Source organism: Ranitomeya variabilis, chromosome 3, assembly GCF_051348905.1.
Source record: "Ranitomeya variabilis isolate aRanVar5 chromosome 3, aRanVar5.hap1, whole genome shotgun sequence".
Lineage (NCBI taxonomy): Eukaryota > Metazoa > Chordata > Amphibia > Anura > Dendrobatidae > Ranitomeya > Ranitomeya variabilis.
The window spans coordinates 664,374,431-664,391,003 of record NC_135234.1 but is presented as its reverse complement, the minus strand read 5'-3'; the positions used below and the strand labels follow the sequence as shown (position 1 = coordinate 664,391,003).

Genomic DNA, 16,573 nt, shown 5'->3' with positions numbered 1-16,573 from the left:
TGTGTGTGCACAGCAGCCTATCAATCACAGTGAACACAGAAAGAATGGCGTACATAACCCAGCGTGCGCGGCAACAGTGGTGGTCAGCCACATACCAATGTAAAAGCAAAAGAGGGGAGAAGCCAGCACTGCTTATGGTTAGAACGCAATACATAAGGTGCACATGCACATACTAATTTCTAACTGTATTTCAAAATGAGACATTTAGCAAACAATTGATGAATTCTTTGAGCTACCCCGCAACGTCACGGCAATCTCATAATGGGGCAGTCCTACTCTATGTTTTTTTATATTCCGCTGTGCCATAAAGGCCTCAACCTTCATCTGCGCTTGACCTCTCTGGTACCATGGGAGTGATTCAGAAATGCTTCAGGTACAGCTTGCATTTAATGTGGTCTTGCTTTTTAGGAGGCCTTTATGGCACCGCGAATATAAAAAACGTAGAGTAGGACTGCCCCATTATGAGATTGCCGTGACGTGGCGGGGTAGCTCAAAGAATTGATCAATTGTTTGCTAAATGTCTCATTTTGAAATACAGTTAGAAATTAGTATGTGAATGTGCACCTTATGTATTGCGTTCTAACCATAAGCAGTGCTGGCTTCTCCCCCTTTTGCTTTTACATGCTCAGTAGTGACCAGTGCTGTGGAGTTGTAGTTGAGACGAATCTGTGCTGCACTTTATGTACATCTCAGTAGTGAGGCAGGGCTGTGGAGTTGTAGTTGAGACGAATCTGTGCTGCACTTTATGTACATCTCAGTAGTGAGGCAGGGCTGTGGAGTTGTAGTTGAGATGAAAATGTGCTGCACTTTATGTACATGCTCAGTAGTGACCAGTGCTGTGGAGATAGAGTTGAGATGAATCTGTGCTGCACTTTATGTACATGCTCATTAGTGAGGCAGTGCTGTGGAGTCAGAGTTGAGATGAAAATGTGCTGCACTTTATGTACATGCTCAGTAGTGACCAGTGCTGTGGAGATGGAGTTGAGATGAATCTGTGCTGCACTTTATGTACATGCTCAGTAGTGAGGCAGTGCTGTGGAGTCATAGTTGAGATGAATCTGTGCTGCACTTTATGTACATGCTCAGTAGTGACCAGTGCTGTGGAGTTGAGCTGAATCTGTGCTGCACTTTATGTGCATGCTCAGTAGTGACCAGTGCTGTGGAGTTGAGCTGAAACTGTGCTGCACTTTATGTACATGCTCAGTAGTGAGGCAGTGCTGTGGAGTTGTAGTTGAGATGAATCTGTGCTGCACTTTATGTACATGCTCAGTAGTGAGGTAGTGCTGTGGAGTCGAAGTCAGGGAAATTGAGGAGTCAGAGGTTTGGCTTGACTCCATAGCCCTGTGATAACATGACTCTTCAGGCCAGTATAATAGCAGTGATAACAAATGTATTTTGTTCTTCTTCTTCTTCTTATTATTATTATTTTAGTGGCTTAAAAACGACCTCTGAACTTTGTAAAAGAAAATCTGTGTCATCTAATTCTCTACACCCATCATATCTTTGACAAAGCTGTGTGATGGGCTTGTGTGTCAATTTGTAATTCTAAAAGGTATCATTTTGGACGTACATCTGACATTTTGATTTTTTTTTTAAGTTCTTTATTTTTAAATATGGAAATATCAAATTTACAGCCATTGGAAAAACTTAGTACACCTACTCTGAATTACATTTTACATATCAAGACATTATAATAGTAATAATACTAATTTTAAGACCTTTTAAAGAGCAAATGTTTATTATTCTCTAAAATAAAAGCAACCTAAGAAAAACATGCAGAGACAGAAAAAGCTGAAGGGATGTTCTCATCTCCAAAATCCTATCCAAATATGTAGTAGGTGTAATAATAATAATATTAGCAAACACCTCCAATTAGAAATGTAGTATAGTTCTACTGATTCGCTCTGTCACTTACCCCATGTGCAGGTCATTGCAGTTGCTTATGTATTTATGTTTACAACCACTAACAACTAACTGTCACTATGTGAGGTTTTTATTTGATATTTTAGAACATATCAAATAAATTCTATCATTAATTAGCTGGATTTTTTTCTGTGATTTTTGCTATTATTGTGGAAACCCCTGGTATATATATTTAGAATCTGAGCTGTAGGTCTTGGGTATTTTGCCGCTTCTCTGAGTATTGCAGAATCTGAGTTTGGAGACATCTACTCCTTGGAAACTTGTTAACTGTATAAATCACCGACAACTAGATAAATAAATATATATATATATATATATATATATATATATATATATATATATATATATATATATATATATATATATATATTGCGCACCCATAGACTTCAATGAGCAAGTCTCATCTGATTCACGGAATAAACTAATGCGTGCTGTGATTTTTTCACACGCAGATTTGGTACATCCATAAAGGCTTTTTCGGTCTGTCCAGTAAGAAACTGACTACAGATGGGCAACGCTAGGAGCAATGTTATTCACTTAGACTGTTCAGATGAAAACTTCTTCACATGGACCAAATGTACACGTGAAAAAAAAAATTGCAGCATGAAATTCGATGTGACTCGGAAATTCAAGTCTATGGGTGAAAAAAAAATCAGATCTGTATAGCATACGATATTTACAGATAATACTGCAATTGTTCATACAAGGAAACTTTTTGTTCTTGTATCATTTACTATCTGCTGATGTATAAAAAAGATGCAATACAGCCTTAAAAAACAGAAATATGATGACATACGGATGGCACTCAGATGAGAATACAGGTGAAAAATCTGGCTAAAAATAAATCGTACAAATTTTTGTGGACTTAGACTAATACTGAACTAATACAGAAGATTTGGCACACATGAATTAACCTAAATGTCAAGCTTCTGGGCAAAGATGAAGAGATTCATGTATTTGGTATTTAATTATGATCGTAACCTATAAAATATTCTGAAGAAACTGAGAAATAAGATGACACAAATGAAACAAACCCACTAATGGAAAAACCCACAGAAACGTAAGAAGTTGCATTTTCATCAACACAAAGGATGATTGTTGGCAATTGTAGGTGGAGATGAAACATTATCTAGATGAAGAGGCTTTTCACTAGTGAGTACGTCATTCATTTGCCTGATTTGAGTTCACATTAATCAATTCTGTTTTGGCCTGACATAAGGATATACTGGGTGAATGGATCTCAGTGACCTTATCACGCAGTGATCTAATCTTGTGTAGGCAGATCTAGAATACAGGCAATCCTCCAATATGAGCTAACAATAAGAAAACTCATTTTTGTTTTTTAAAATCAATTATGATTATTTCATTAATTACTCCACAAATCCCCATAGAAACCATTCATAGAGATTCAGACCCTCCCAATTATTTGCCTTGCCTGTTCCCATCCCTTAAATCCAGTTGCTTCACCTATCACTACAGAATACACAAGTTACCAGTGTCCTTTGTGTTAGAACCACCCTTCACGGCTCATGTCCCTCTGAGTCTGCTCTTTAGCACCATCTTAAGACTCTAGATGCAGTGGAGAAGAGGACTTGCAAATAATATGATATCACATGTGTCGTTGCATTGCTGGAGTTGGTCACATGAGCAGATCATGTCACCTTAGAGCGGTGGTGTGACTAGCGCTTGTGCAGGAGCTCATCGACCTCTGGCTGACAAGTCCTACCTCCTGAAGACAACAGCACTTGACTTAGGACATGTCGCCCTGAGCACTGATAGGCCATGGGGCACAGTGTGAGAATAGCACTTGACAGAAAGTGCTGAGCACTTGGCGGTTTTCTTTGCAACAAATTCACGCTACTTGGATGCAAGTCGCTTATTAGAAAAATGTTTTTCTGAGGGTTTATCATTGCCAGGTGGGGTAACGGAGGACTGGAACGAGAAAAAGATTTATTTATTTGATTTTTTAAAATTTTTATTTTTCATTTAATTACTTTTATAATTCTTTGTTATGCTCAGCGTACCAAAGCATTTATGAATGTCAGCAATACAATGCCAGGCAATGTATTAAGTTGCACCTTCAGCACAACCTATGGCAGCATTTACACATCCATGTGTCATGGTCTGAAAATAACCCATAATGTACAGACTGTCCGCATATGAGGCTGTCCAATTTGGGTCAGGAGAACCGCGACGATACATGCTCGGACCATGACACACGGATGTGTGAATATGGCATGATACTGATATGGTGATGGTAGGTCATTAGATCCCTAACTGTCATGGTAATCAGAAGCCCACCATCGAGATTGTGACTGCTTTATCACAAGTGGCAAATGCTATAATAAAGCTATGTCAATAATAGCTTAAAGAGACTGTCTAGTGAATACAAGTTGTCATCTATCTACAGGATAGGGTAATGACTTATTGATCGGTGGGAGTCCAACTGCTATGACCCGCACCAATCAGCAGAATAGGGACATTTTATCTCCAACGGGTGAATTATAATGCCATTAGACTGGGGCGGCAGTGTGCATACCCGACTGCTGCTTCCTCTATTCTCAATGAGGCTGCGGTAAAAAGCCGAGCGCTTAGAGAATGAATAGAGCAGAAGTCGAGCACGCACAATACCACTTCATTCCAGCTGGGAAATAATGCCCAATTCTGCCGATCAGTGCAGATCCTGACTCCCTGCTGTCGGATCCCCTCCAATCAAGAAGTCAATACCTATTCTATGGATAAGTGATAACATTTTCACTAAGTGACCACGTAGACAATGGATTAAGTAATACCCTAATTGATAAATGTCTTCCAGTTTTTCCAGATCGCTGCCACCACCATTTTGGCCTTTTCGCTAACAGACAGCCTTGAAAGAAAAACAAAAATGGAAATCACAGTTCTTCTATTAAGAAAGAGGTGGAGAAAGTGTAAAGAATAATTTGCCAGTAAGCTCATGATCCAAATATTATAAATCCTGCTTTATGATTCCCAGCACAATTAATTCCACACGGTGTCCCGCTTTATAGCCATTTCCGTTTCTAAATGTAATTACTACAACTGAATAAATGCCTCATAGAAAATAACCTTGTCCTTCCCACATAACACTAATCCAAATTTTGCACATACACAATACTAACATTAGTAGTGTGGAATGTGCAAAAAAAAAGGGATATGAGACGGTTTACTGTATGTAATCATGTCTCATATCATGTCGGGTTTGTGAAGGAGAAATGAAAAGCCGGCAATTGAATTACCGGCTTTTCACATATCTCGCGCTGAAATAAATATAAATACAGTATATATATATATATATATATATATATATATATATATATATATATATATATATATATATATATATATATATATATATATATATATATATATATATATGTGTGTCTCAATGACATATATATATATATATATATATATATATACACACTGTATATATGTTTTAACGAACATTTGAGCCCATAAATCCATTAGATGTCGGTTTTGAAGGAGAAGTACGGTACATCTCTTGTTTCAGATCAAATCCTAATTTTCACAGAAAAAGAAAGATGCATTTTCCGTGGTGTTTTTTACTGGGACTTTTGGGAGTGGGGCAAAAATAATGAGGTCAGATATTTGTTTTTCCGTTAATAGTAAAATATGATAACGTGTACATACATATCATGTCAATGGCCAAAACACAGCATGATCTACGGTAGGTTCCTTGTTTTTTTCTGATTATTTATCAAATAGAAAACTCCAAGGAAATTGCATTTATTTTTGTTTACATGCATTGTAAAACACACCCACATGAAAAAGTGAAGGAGGCCTAATTGTGGCCATTTGTTATTTACTGCACTTCTATAAGTGAGGCTACTGCTAAGTGCAGCCATATTATCCTGACCTGCGTAACCAAAATCTAAAAGATGGACTTCTTCCCAAGATCCACAGGATATGTAAAGCTGAAGCCTGAAGAAGGTATATTGAGCAGGCTCCTAAAGCCGCGAGACGGGCTGCAAACCATGTGATAAGACATAACTCTGACTTGACACTTTTACCTCTTACAGGGAACCTATCAGAAAGATCAACCTTTCCAATCCACATATATGAGCATTCAGATCTTTGAAATGTAAATCCAGTGACACCTTTATATTTTTTACCTGTTGCTGCATTCATGAGTGATTGCTATTTTTATTTATATTCAAATGAAGTGTTAAGTGCTCTGGGCATGACAAAGCACTTAAGGAATCACTACATTCAAAACTTGGTTCTCTCTCCAGCACCAGCCTCTTTAGCTTGATTGATAGCTCATTGTCTGATTTCCTTGACTGGTGCCTGACATCACACATGGAGTTATTAATCAAACTAAAGAGGCTGCTACTGTGTGGGAAAACAACTTCAGGAGATGAAGGATAGTTAAGTTTTGTGTCATGCCCAAAGTACTTAATGCCTCATTTGCAAATGAATTAAAATGCAAAGTAAAAAGAAATGCAGCAACAAACAAAAGATATAAAGGCCAATTAATTTAATATACCCGTATGCCTATACATGCAGATTGTGGAGGGAGGTGACCTTACTGAAATTAAGTATTTGTAATTCCACTTAAATCAAATTGGTTAAAACTAAGAGGGTCTCACTTCCTCAAATGAGTGTCAATCATGGGATACCATGACAGCCATGGTTCTAATAAAGTCCTCTGTGCCTGTTATATTAGCGGCCCTATGTAACACGGCTCAATTTAAGTGAAGTTGCAGTTCCCCACAGCTGTGTGGCCAGGAACTCTGCTGGGTAAGTAAAATCTCTGCAGCTCTTTTATTCATATGATGGTATGGTAATGGTATATTACCTTGAGAATTCCTACTTATTATTAAATTTTTCAAAGTTTTTAGATGAGCTTTCGTTTTTATGTCACCTTTGTTAGGTCACGTTCACACTAGCAGTATTTGGTCAGTATCTTACATCAGTATTTGTAAGCCAAAACCAGGAGTGGGTGATAAATACAGAAGTGGTGCATATGTTTCTATTATACTTTTCCTCTAATTGTTCCACTCCTGGTTTTGGCTTACAATTACTAATGTAAAATACTGACCAAACACTGAACGTGTGGACATGGCCTTAGACAAATATGCTGCAGCCAGATTTGCGTTGTTATTCTACAGGAACGTATCTGAGCTCATAACATTTACATTTGCAGGGGTTTTTTTTTCACGTTTTGATTTCTACTTTTTTTTCTATGCTAATAGCTTTTTAAAGCATTTTTCATAGCATTTTGTTCCTCAGACATCACTATTCCTCCATTTTATTAGCCTTTTCAATAGCAAAATACATTTATGAAAACACATATGAAAAAGCCACAAAAAAGCATAGTAATATAGATTACTTCATTTGTTTTTTTGTTTTTGTAATATTTCTTTTGTTTTGCGGTTTAAAAAATTGAGTGTTTCCTGCTTTAGGCCACGTTCACACATTCAGTACAAGATCAGCATTTTACATCAGTATTTGTAAGCCAAAACCAGGAGGAAAAGTATAATAGAAACACGTCACCATTTCTGTATTTATCACCCACTCCTGGCTTTGGCTTACAAATACGGAGGTAAAATCCTAACCAAATACTGGTCATATGAATGTGGCCTAATAGTGGTAATTTTGCACTTTCGTGCTAATATTTGTTGAGACTCGCCAACTTGCTTAGGTTATGCTGTTTTCTTCCAAGGGGAAAAATAGAAAGCACATTTTACTCGATCCATGGAAAGTGGCCTTGCTTTGCTTATCTTTGTATGTGAACTGTGCCCTTTCTGGTAAATCTGCAGCGTCAGCAATCACCCCACCCTACAATCCAGCAACAAGTCAGTTAAGCGTTCAGGGAGCTGACAAAGTCCATATAAACAGCTCAGCTCTCGGCAGCTCGCATACAACACACTGGACCATACAGGACATACAGGCTTTACACCATTCAGCCAGTGAATCACCTACACTCATGGTGTCAATCTACAATTTCCTCTTATGTAATGTCTTCTAATATTCTATTCAGCTCTTTGATTGATCTTGGTCTTCTACATGCTGAATATCCAAATGTGCCAACCACTAATGGTGGCTACATCATCACCCACAGTGCCATCACGAAGATGTCAATAGTTTCAGGCATAATGTCCATAGAACTGTTGTACATAGGTATATTCTATAATCCTTTTTTGTCTATATTTTGTCTGTGTTAATGCCACACTATTCTTGACAAACATTATATGGTTCTATCACCATATTGGACAGCAGGGGTGATCAGCCAGAAGGAGGTGACAGGTCCAATCCTGCCGTGGGGCAAGGACAAAAAACCATCAAACTAAAACAGAAAGGTTTTGATCACAAAATCGTTGTTTGCATTAGCATACACCTTTAAAAGAAGGCTCCATACATTGGCATGTATTGTTCATCATACACTCCTACTGTAAAAAAAGTTTACTATCCAGTATGCTTTTATTATGGCACCCACTTGTAGAGAACGCAGACTATGGTGACATAAACTGGCCCAGCATAAAGCCAAGGACAATTCTTTAAAGGGAACCTGGCACCAGATTTTTCCCAATATAAGTCCAGTCTCACACGTCCAGATAATTCCGGTACCGGAAAAATCGGTATCGGAGTTATCCGTGTCCGTGTGTCCATGTGCTCACGTGGCACATCAGTGTGGCACACGTGCAGCAGCCGTGTGCCGCCCATGTGCCGACTGAGGACCACACGGACCGTGCAGGAGACAGCGCTAGAGTAAGCTCTGTCCCCCTGCGTGTGGTGCTGAAACCGAAATTCATTCCTTCTCCCCAGCAGCATTCGCTGGAGAGAAGGAATGAAAAATCATTGTTTTTTTATTTTTTTTGTGGTTAAAATTAAGTTCCCGGTAGCCTCCCCCCTCCCACCCACTGTGCGCCCGCCCGCTGGCATTAAAATACTCACCCAGCTCCCGCGATGCTTCCTCTCAGCGCCGCAGCTTGTCCTGTATGAGCGGTCACGTGGTACTGCTCATTACAGTGATGAATATGCGGCTCTACCCCTATGGGAGGTGGAGCCGCATATTCATCACTGTAATGAGCGGTACCATGTGACCGCTCATACAGGACAAGCTGCGGGCGCACAGGGGGTGAGAGGTGGGAGGTGACCAGGAACTTTATTTTAAACACAAAAAAATAAAAAAACATGATTTTTCATTCTTTCTCTCCAGCGAACGCTGCTGGGGAGAAGGAATGAATACCGGCTTCAGCACCACACGCAGGGGGGACAGCGCTTAACTCTAGCGCTGTCTCCTGCACGGTCCGAGTGGTCCTCAGTCGGCACACGGACGGCATCCGTGTGCGGTACGTGTTGACACGCAACCATTGACTTTTATGGGTCCGTGTGATCTGTGTGCTCCCACGAACACTGACATGTCTCCGTGTTTTGCACACGGACACACGGTCCGTGCAAACACGCTGACATCTGCAGAGACACATTGATTTTAATGTGTCTACATGAGTCAGTGTCTCCGGTACGTGAGAAAACTGTCACCACACGTACCGGAGCCACTGACGTGTGAAACAGGCCTAAGGCAAGCACCTTTAAGCCCTCTTTTACAGTATTCTAGTATGCTGTATATATAGTGGGGAAAATAAGTATTTGATACACCGACAATTTTGCAAGTTTTCCCACCTACAAAGAATAAATAGGTCAGTAATTTTTATCGCAAGTACACTTCAACTGAGAGAAACAGAATCTTACAAAAAAAAATAAAAACCTGAAAATCACATTGTATGATTTTTACATAACTAATTTGCATTTTTTCTGCATGAAATAAGTATTTGATAGAACAGAACTTAATATTTAGTACAGAAACCTTTGTGTGCAATGACAGAGGTCAGATGTTTCCTGTAGTTCTTCACCAAGTTTGCACACACTGAGGCAGGGATTTTGGCCCACTGGAGGATTCTCCTGTTCTCCTGTGGGCCAGTCTGTGCATGCATATGTATATCCGCATGTGTCAACGAAATCGTTGCCATGTAAGTGCCAAAGATGGCAAGTATATATTTTTTTATATTTACGGTATTTGAGGGGGGGGGGGGGGGGGTTGGGAGCTTAACTAGATTTGGTGCAAGTTCTTGCAGTATTGTTGTGTACATTTTGCTTAGCAACTCTGCTACATGTGAACGTACCCTTGTTGTAGCAGTTTCTCAATGTATACCGGCTTATCTCCTGAGCACACAATGTCAACCTTGCTAAGTTGAATAAATAAGGTTTTCCAGCTTTTTTGTTTTTCACGTAACAGTTATTTGCATTCATATTTCTATATAAAAAACAATGATAGGAACATTTTCTGATAGTTTCCTGTTGGAAAATACAGTCATTGTAGTAAAACAAGACATGATACAGATGGTGGCATTAGTGGCACAAGCCTCAAACTGTTTCTCCAGTAGTGCTCTAGGTGGGCTCATCATCTATAGAGAAGTGCTGAAGACCTGGACACAACTTACTTCTAAGATTAAAGGGAACCTGTCAGCTGATTGATGCTGCCCAAACCACGTGTTACAGCCATGTAAGCTTCACTCTGAAACGTTGCAGCTTTTCAGAGAAAATATACTTTGGAAGGATTCTACCTATACACACAAGGAGAGACCTGTAAATTTAGGGTATTGGGGTGGGGAGAAGCCACCAGGGGCTGGCCTCTTGGACTAGTCATCCTATTCCAATGATCTCCGACCATGCACAGCTGCCTAAGGCTATGTGCACACGTTGCGGTTTTTGCTGCGGATCCGCAGCAGTTTTCCATGCGGTGTACAGTACAATGTTAACCTATGGAAAACAAAAACCGCTGTGCACATGCTGCGGAAAAAAACTTGCGGAAACGCTGCGGTTTATTTTCCGCAGCATGTCAATTCTTTGTGCGGAATCCGCAGCGGTTTGGCACCTGCTCCATATTAAAAAACCGCAGGTGTCGGAAACCGCACAGAAAACCGCGATAAATCCGCAGTACTTTTTGCACTGCGGATTTAATCAAATCCGCTGCGGAAAATTCCGCAATGGAATCCGCAGCGTGTGCACATGGCCTAAAATGTCTCAACATTTCACCACTCCTGGTTTTGGCTTACAAATACTCATGTAAAATACTGACCATGTACTGAACGTGTGACCGTGGCCTTAGTGATACTATTCCCTCACAACATGCCGAGTCTCTATAACCGAGCTGTCACTACTCACCAAACTATACTACTTAATCTCTAATGTCTTTTGGTATCCTTTCCTTCTCTTTTGACAACTTGCCAACTCCCCAACATTTTGAAATGTATTGGTGATCGTGGTTCTGCAATAATTTGGGGAGTCGGTTCTCAGAGACAGGAAGGAGTAATGAAACTTCCAGCTCAGGTCCTACCAATCATAGGATCGACAGGTGTCGGGAGGGTGGAGGAATTGCTTGTCATTAGCAACACCGGATCACTTGTGCAGTGGAGACAAGAGGCTGAATTTGTCCTGAAAACTCCGGAAATTAGCAATGTATTTTAACCTTTAGGCTTCCTTCACACTAGCAGTATTTGGTCAGTATTTTATATCAGTAGTTGTAAGCCAAAACCAGGAGTGGGTGATAAATACAGAAGTGGTGCATATGTTTCTATTATACTTTTCCTCTGATTGTTCCTCTCCTGGTTTTGGCTTACAAATACTGATGTAAAATACTGACCAAATACTGATAGTGTGACGGCAGCCTTAATTCCTTTACAATCCAAGACGTACCTATAAGTCATGGGTCACCTCCTTCCTTTTGATGAAGGCTCCGGGGCTGAGCCCATGTCTTTTCCGGCACATGACAGCCGATTTGATCAGCCATCATGTGCCCCTAACAGCTGCGAGTAGAATCTCGATTCATCCACTGCTCTTAACATGTTAAATGCCGCTGTCAATCTCTGACACGAATGTGCCGAAAGTGTGTCACAAACCCCGCCCATCGATGCCCCATGTCACATGATTCAGCCCTGCTATGTGCAGAACAAGTAATCAGAACATTGCAAGTTCAAGTCTCCTAAGGAAACTATTGAAATAAGTAAAAAGTGGAAAAAAATGTTTTAAAAATATTTAAAAAACAACATATATAAAAGTTCAAATCAACCCCCCTTTCGCTCCGTTCAAAATAAAACAATGGAAAAATTAAAAATACACATTTTTAGTATCGCTGAATTCAGAATCGCCCGATCTATCAAAATCTAAAATCTATTAAACCGATCGGTAAATGGCGTAGCGAGAAAAAAAAAACAAAATGCCAGAATTACTTTTTTTGGTCGCAATGCAAAAACAGATGATCAAAACATTGTATCAAAGAAAACGTCAGCCCAGCGCACAAAAAAATAAGCCCTCACCCAGCCCCAGATCCCAAAAAATGAAGACGCTAAGGGTCTTGGGACATTTTTTTCATCACTTAAATAAAAAAAGAACCAAGACATGTTTGGTAGCTACGAACTCGTAATGACCTGGACAACCATAATGGCAGGTCTGTTTTAGCATTTAGTGAACATGGTAAAAAAAAAAAAAAAACATTGTGGAAATTAATTTTTTTTACAACTTGATCACACTTGGCATTTTTTTTCCGTTTTCCAGTAGACTAAATGGCAAAATCAATGGTGTCATTCAAAAAAACAACTCATCCTGCAGAAAACAAGCCCTCTATTGGCCATATAAAAGTTATGGCTCTGGGAAGAAGGGGAGCAAGACACAAAAATGCGAAAGTGAAAAATCCCAAGGTCGTGAACAGGTTAATGTTGAGAAGAGCCCCAAGAGTCTTCATGGAGGTCACAGTGTCTGATCTCATAGGAAGCAGAGTGTGTGAAATAAATTAAAAAGAATACATAAAAACAAAGAAAAACCGTGAAAAAAATAAATAAGACAAAATTAAACAAAGCAGTCCAAACCACATTTCTAACCCCACCCGAACCCCCCCCCAAACTAAATATATAAATAAATTATATACATTATACATAAAAATAGTTGAAATGGAAAGAGGAACACAATCGCAAAAGGGGAAGACCTATCACTTCTTGGAAAATTCCTCGTATGAACAGCAACATAGATTTCCCTTACCAATAAATAGGAACTGTTTTCCAAGAGTTTTTGATGAAGTTTTTAAGGAGAACTTTAGAAAACATCTGCTCCCAAAAACTCAAAAGAAAAAAAACCTCAGTGTGAACATATCCTGACAAGGTTAGATAGTGTCAACCTTGCATTCATTGCATTTTCTAGATATAACAACAAACACAAAAATACAAGGATTAGCTCCAAATCTAGTGTCAAAATCTAACGCACTGGCACTAGTTAGTAAAAGGATCAAGGTTAGTGCAGCCTGTATGTGCAGACGCAGGGCAGTGAGGTGCGCCCTTCCTCAGCCTCACTTGTGCAATGCGGTACCGATCCAGACAAGGGGATATTTTAAGCCTCTAAACCCAGGCAGCATAAAAGACAATATACGCTAATTGTTAAGTAACACCAGTCACCAGACACACTTTTTTTTAAAGTGGCTAAACAAATAAGTGCACACAAACAAAGAAACAATGTTACCGTTCCTGAAATGCCTAAATGTCTGTTCAAGGTTAAGGTATAAAACAAAACATGAAATATGACTCATGGGTGCAGTACAAGTGCAATAATCACAACTGTGGTTTATAATAGATTGGAAGAAATATTCTTCTATTTTGTATTAATTTATGTACTTAAGGGCATATTCACACGAGTTATTTGCTTTGAATTCGGAAGCATATCTGCATCAAAATCCACATCAAACGTAGCTTCAAATACTGAAATTGTGGATTTCCAAGTGGATCTCCTCATGACATATGTGCAGACAATGACTTTTACCTTCTGCCTTGGAAAACTCCTGAAAAACTTATAAGAATAGGCTCAAAAGACAGACGATATCTACATCTATAGAGAAAGTCTTTAACAGTTTCCAGGTTCCAAAGCCGTCAATTGGGTTAAAAGAAGTGAAATATCCATTCTAGGTGTTTTCCTCTCAGTAGACGCTCTGTACTTTACAATGAAAGTCAATGGGAAAGCTCAAAAGATGTCTGGCAGATGCCATGGTGGTTTATTGAGTGTTTTTCAAGTATGTTTGCTTTAAAAACTGCCAGCTATTTCATCATTATTCTATAGAGTGAAAAAAAATGACTGGAAAATGGCAGTAAAAAAAGACTCTTGAAAAACCATGAGAAAACGCTCATTTCCTTGGGATATGTGCAGAAGACATCTGTTAAATTTGGGTGAACCTGACAAGTTTTTCAAATAGAAGACGCTTCCAAAAATTCTAGTGTTTTTTTACTGACTTGTCTTTTGTGCCTTTTTACAGTTGTTTCCTGAGCACTTTTTTTTCTGAAGATTTTGGCTACTGACATTTTTTTGGGAGGTTTTCTCCATGATTTTCATGTTGCCATTTTTTTTTTTTACGGTCTTCTTACTATCATTTTTTTTTCTCACCGTTAAGAAAAAAAAAAAAAAACACTAACAGTTTTTTAAGTAAAATTAATAGAAAACACTCTATTAGAAGTCCTTCTGTCTTTAGGGTGTTTTCGGACTTTCCCATTGTCTTGCATTGTAGAATACAGACTGTCTTTCACCTGAAAAATAGCTTATCTCTTTAAACTGTTTTGCATTTTTAGACACCCGAATTGGTGAAAACATGTTAAAAGCCTGAACATACGAACAGTAAAGGTACCGTCACACTAAGCGACGCTGCAGTGATATCGACAACGATGCCGATCGCTGCAGCGTCGCTGTGTGGTCGCTGGAGAGCTGTCACACAGACAGCTCTCCAGCGACCAACGATGCCGAAGTCCCCGGGTAACCAGGGTAAACATCGGGTTACTAAGCGCAGGGCCGCGCTTAGTAACCCGATGTTTACCCTGGTTACCAGTGTAAATGTAAAAAAACAAACACTACATACTTACATTCCGGTGTCTGCTGCGTCCTCCGGCGTCCGCTTCCCTGCACTGTGTAAGAGCTACAGCAGAGCGGTGACGTCACCGCTGTGCTTTGCTTTACGGCCGGCACTGACAGTCAGTGCAGGAAGCTCTGAGCAGCAGCGCGGACGCCGGGGGACGTGACAGACATCAGAGGGTGAGTATGTACTGTTTTTTTTTTTTTACTTTTACAATGGTAACCAGGGTAAATATCGGGTTACTAAGCGCGGCCCTGCGCTTAGTAACACGATATTTACCCTGGTTACCATTGTAAAACATTGCTGGCATCATTCCTTTTGCTGTCAAACACAACGATACACGCCGATCTGACGACCAAATAAAGTTCTGAACTTTCAGCAATGACCAGCGATATCACAGCGGGATCCAGATCGCTGCTGCGTGTCAAACACAACGATATCGCTATCCAGGACGCAGCAACATCACGGATCGTTGTCGTTCTCGCTGCAAAGTCGTTTAGTGTGAAGGTACCTTAAGGGCTGTCCCACACGTCCAGATAATTCCGGTACCGGAAAAAATCGGTACCGGAGTTATCCGTGTCCGTGTGCCCGTGAGCTCACGCAGGCCATACGTGCGGCCGCTCATTTACAGTCATGAATAGGCGGCTCCACCCCTATGGGAGGTGGAGCCACATATTCATGACTCTAATCGTCGGCCCCACGTGACCGCATACAGTAGAAAGGGCGGCCAGCACAGAACACTGCGAGGGAGGCGGGTGAGTATTTTCAGAACAGCGGGGGGGGGGGCGCACAGGGGGTGGGAGGGCTTGGACACATAGATCTTTATTTTAAACACTATTATTCATATTTTCTCTGCAGCAAACGCTGCTGCAGGGAACATATGAATCGCGGATTCAGCACCAGTGGGGGGGACAGCGCTTACTGTAGCGCTGTCTCCTGCACGCCACACGGACTGCAAACGGAGAAGGTCTGTGTGTGGTCCGTGTTTTACACGGACCCATTGACTTTAATGGGTCCGTGTAATACGTGCGCTCCCACGAACACTGACATGTCTCCGTGTTTGGCACACGGAGACACGGTCCGCAAAAAATCAATGACATCTGCACAGATGCATTGATTTTTATGGGTCTACGTGTGTCAGTGTCTCCGGTACGTGAGGAAACTGTCACCTCACGTACCGGAGCCACTGATGTGTGAAACCGGCCTAAGTCAATTTTACATAGAACTGCTTATGTTCATTGTATTACAAGGGTCACACTGGCGCTCACCCTAAAAAACAGCACTTATCCTTAGCTGCTGGGATACAGACAAAGTAGTGCCAACTATGTCAATAATCATATAACCTGTAATACAATACCAATCCCGCGCTTAAGCGTAGAATAGAAAAGAGATGCTTTACCTAGGTTAGACTAAACAGTACACCAAAGCTTCACCTTACCCACCGGTAGGTGGCTTTGTGAATACCAACAAAATCCCTCTAGTGGCTAGAAAGCTAATGTGTCTGTATGATATGTCTGTCCACTAGTCCCAGCGGTGGGACCATATATAGCTGCGAGCTTACCTGTGAATGTTGGGTGCTACAGCGTGCGGTGCGCTTCCGTGTCTGTAAGGTGCAGACTCACTAGTTTAGAGCAGGCGTCAGGGACTGCGGCACCATGTGCCTTAGATGGTAAAGCGCAATGTGCAACCAAGGATGCTCCGGCCGGTAGTGTCCCTGGAGATCGCGCG

General features: G+C 40.5%; 1 protein-coding gene across 3 annotated transcripts in view; it reads right to left on the bottom strand.

Annotated features, from left to right (window-relative positions):
- VDR (vitamin D receptor) overlaps positions 1-16,573 on the bottom strand; it is a 194,086-nt gene that overhangs the window by 94,574 nt on the left and 82,939 nt on the right. Inside the window, exon 1 of one of the 3 annotated variants that reach the window (XM_077297889.1) lies at positions 10,407-10,509. The exons of the other annotated variants lie outside the window; for them this stretch is intronic. The gene's annotated coding sequence lies outside the window, so the exon portion shown is untranslated. Of the gene's footprint in view, positions 1-10,406; positions 10,510-16,573 lie in introns of those variants that run through there. 3 annotated transcript variants of the gene reach the window in all.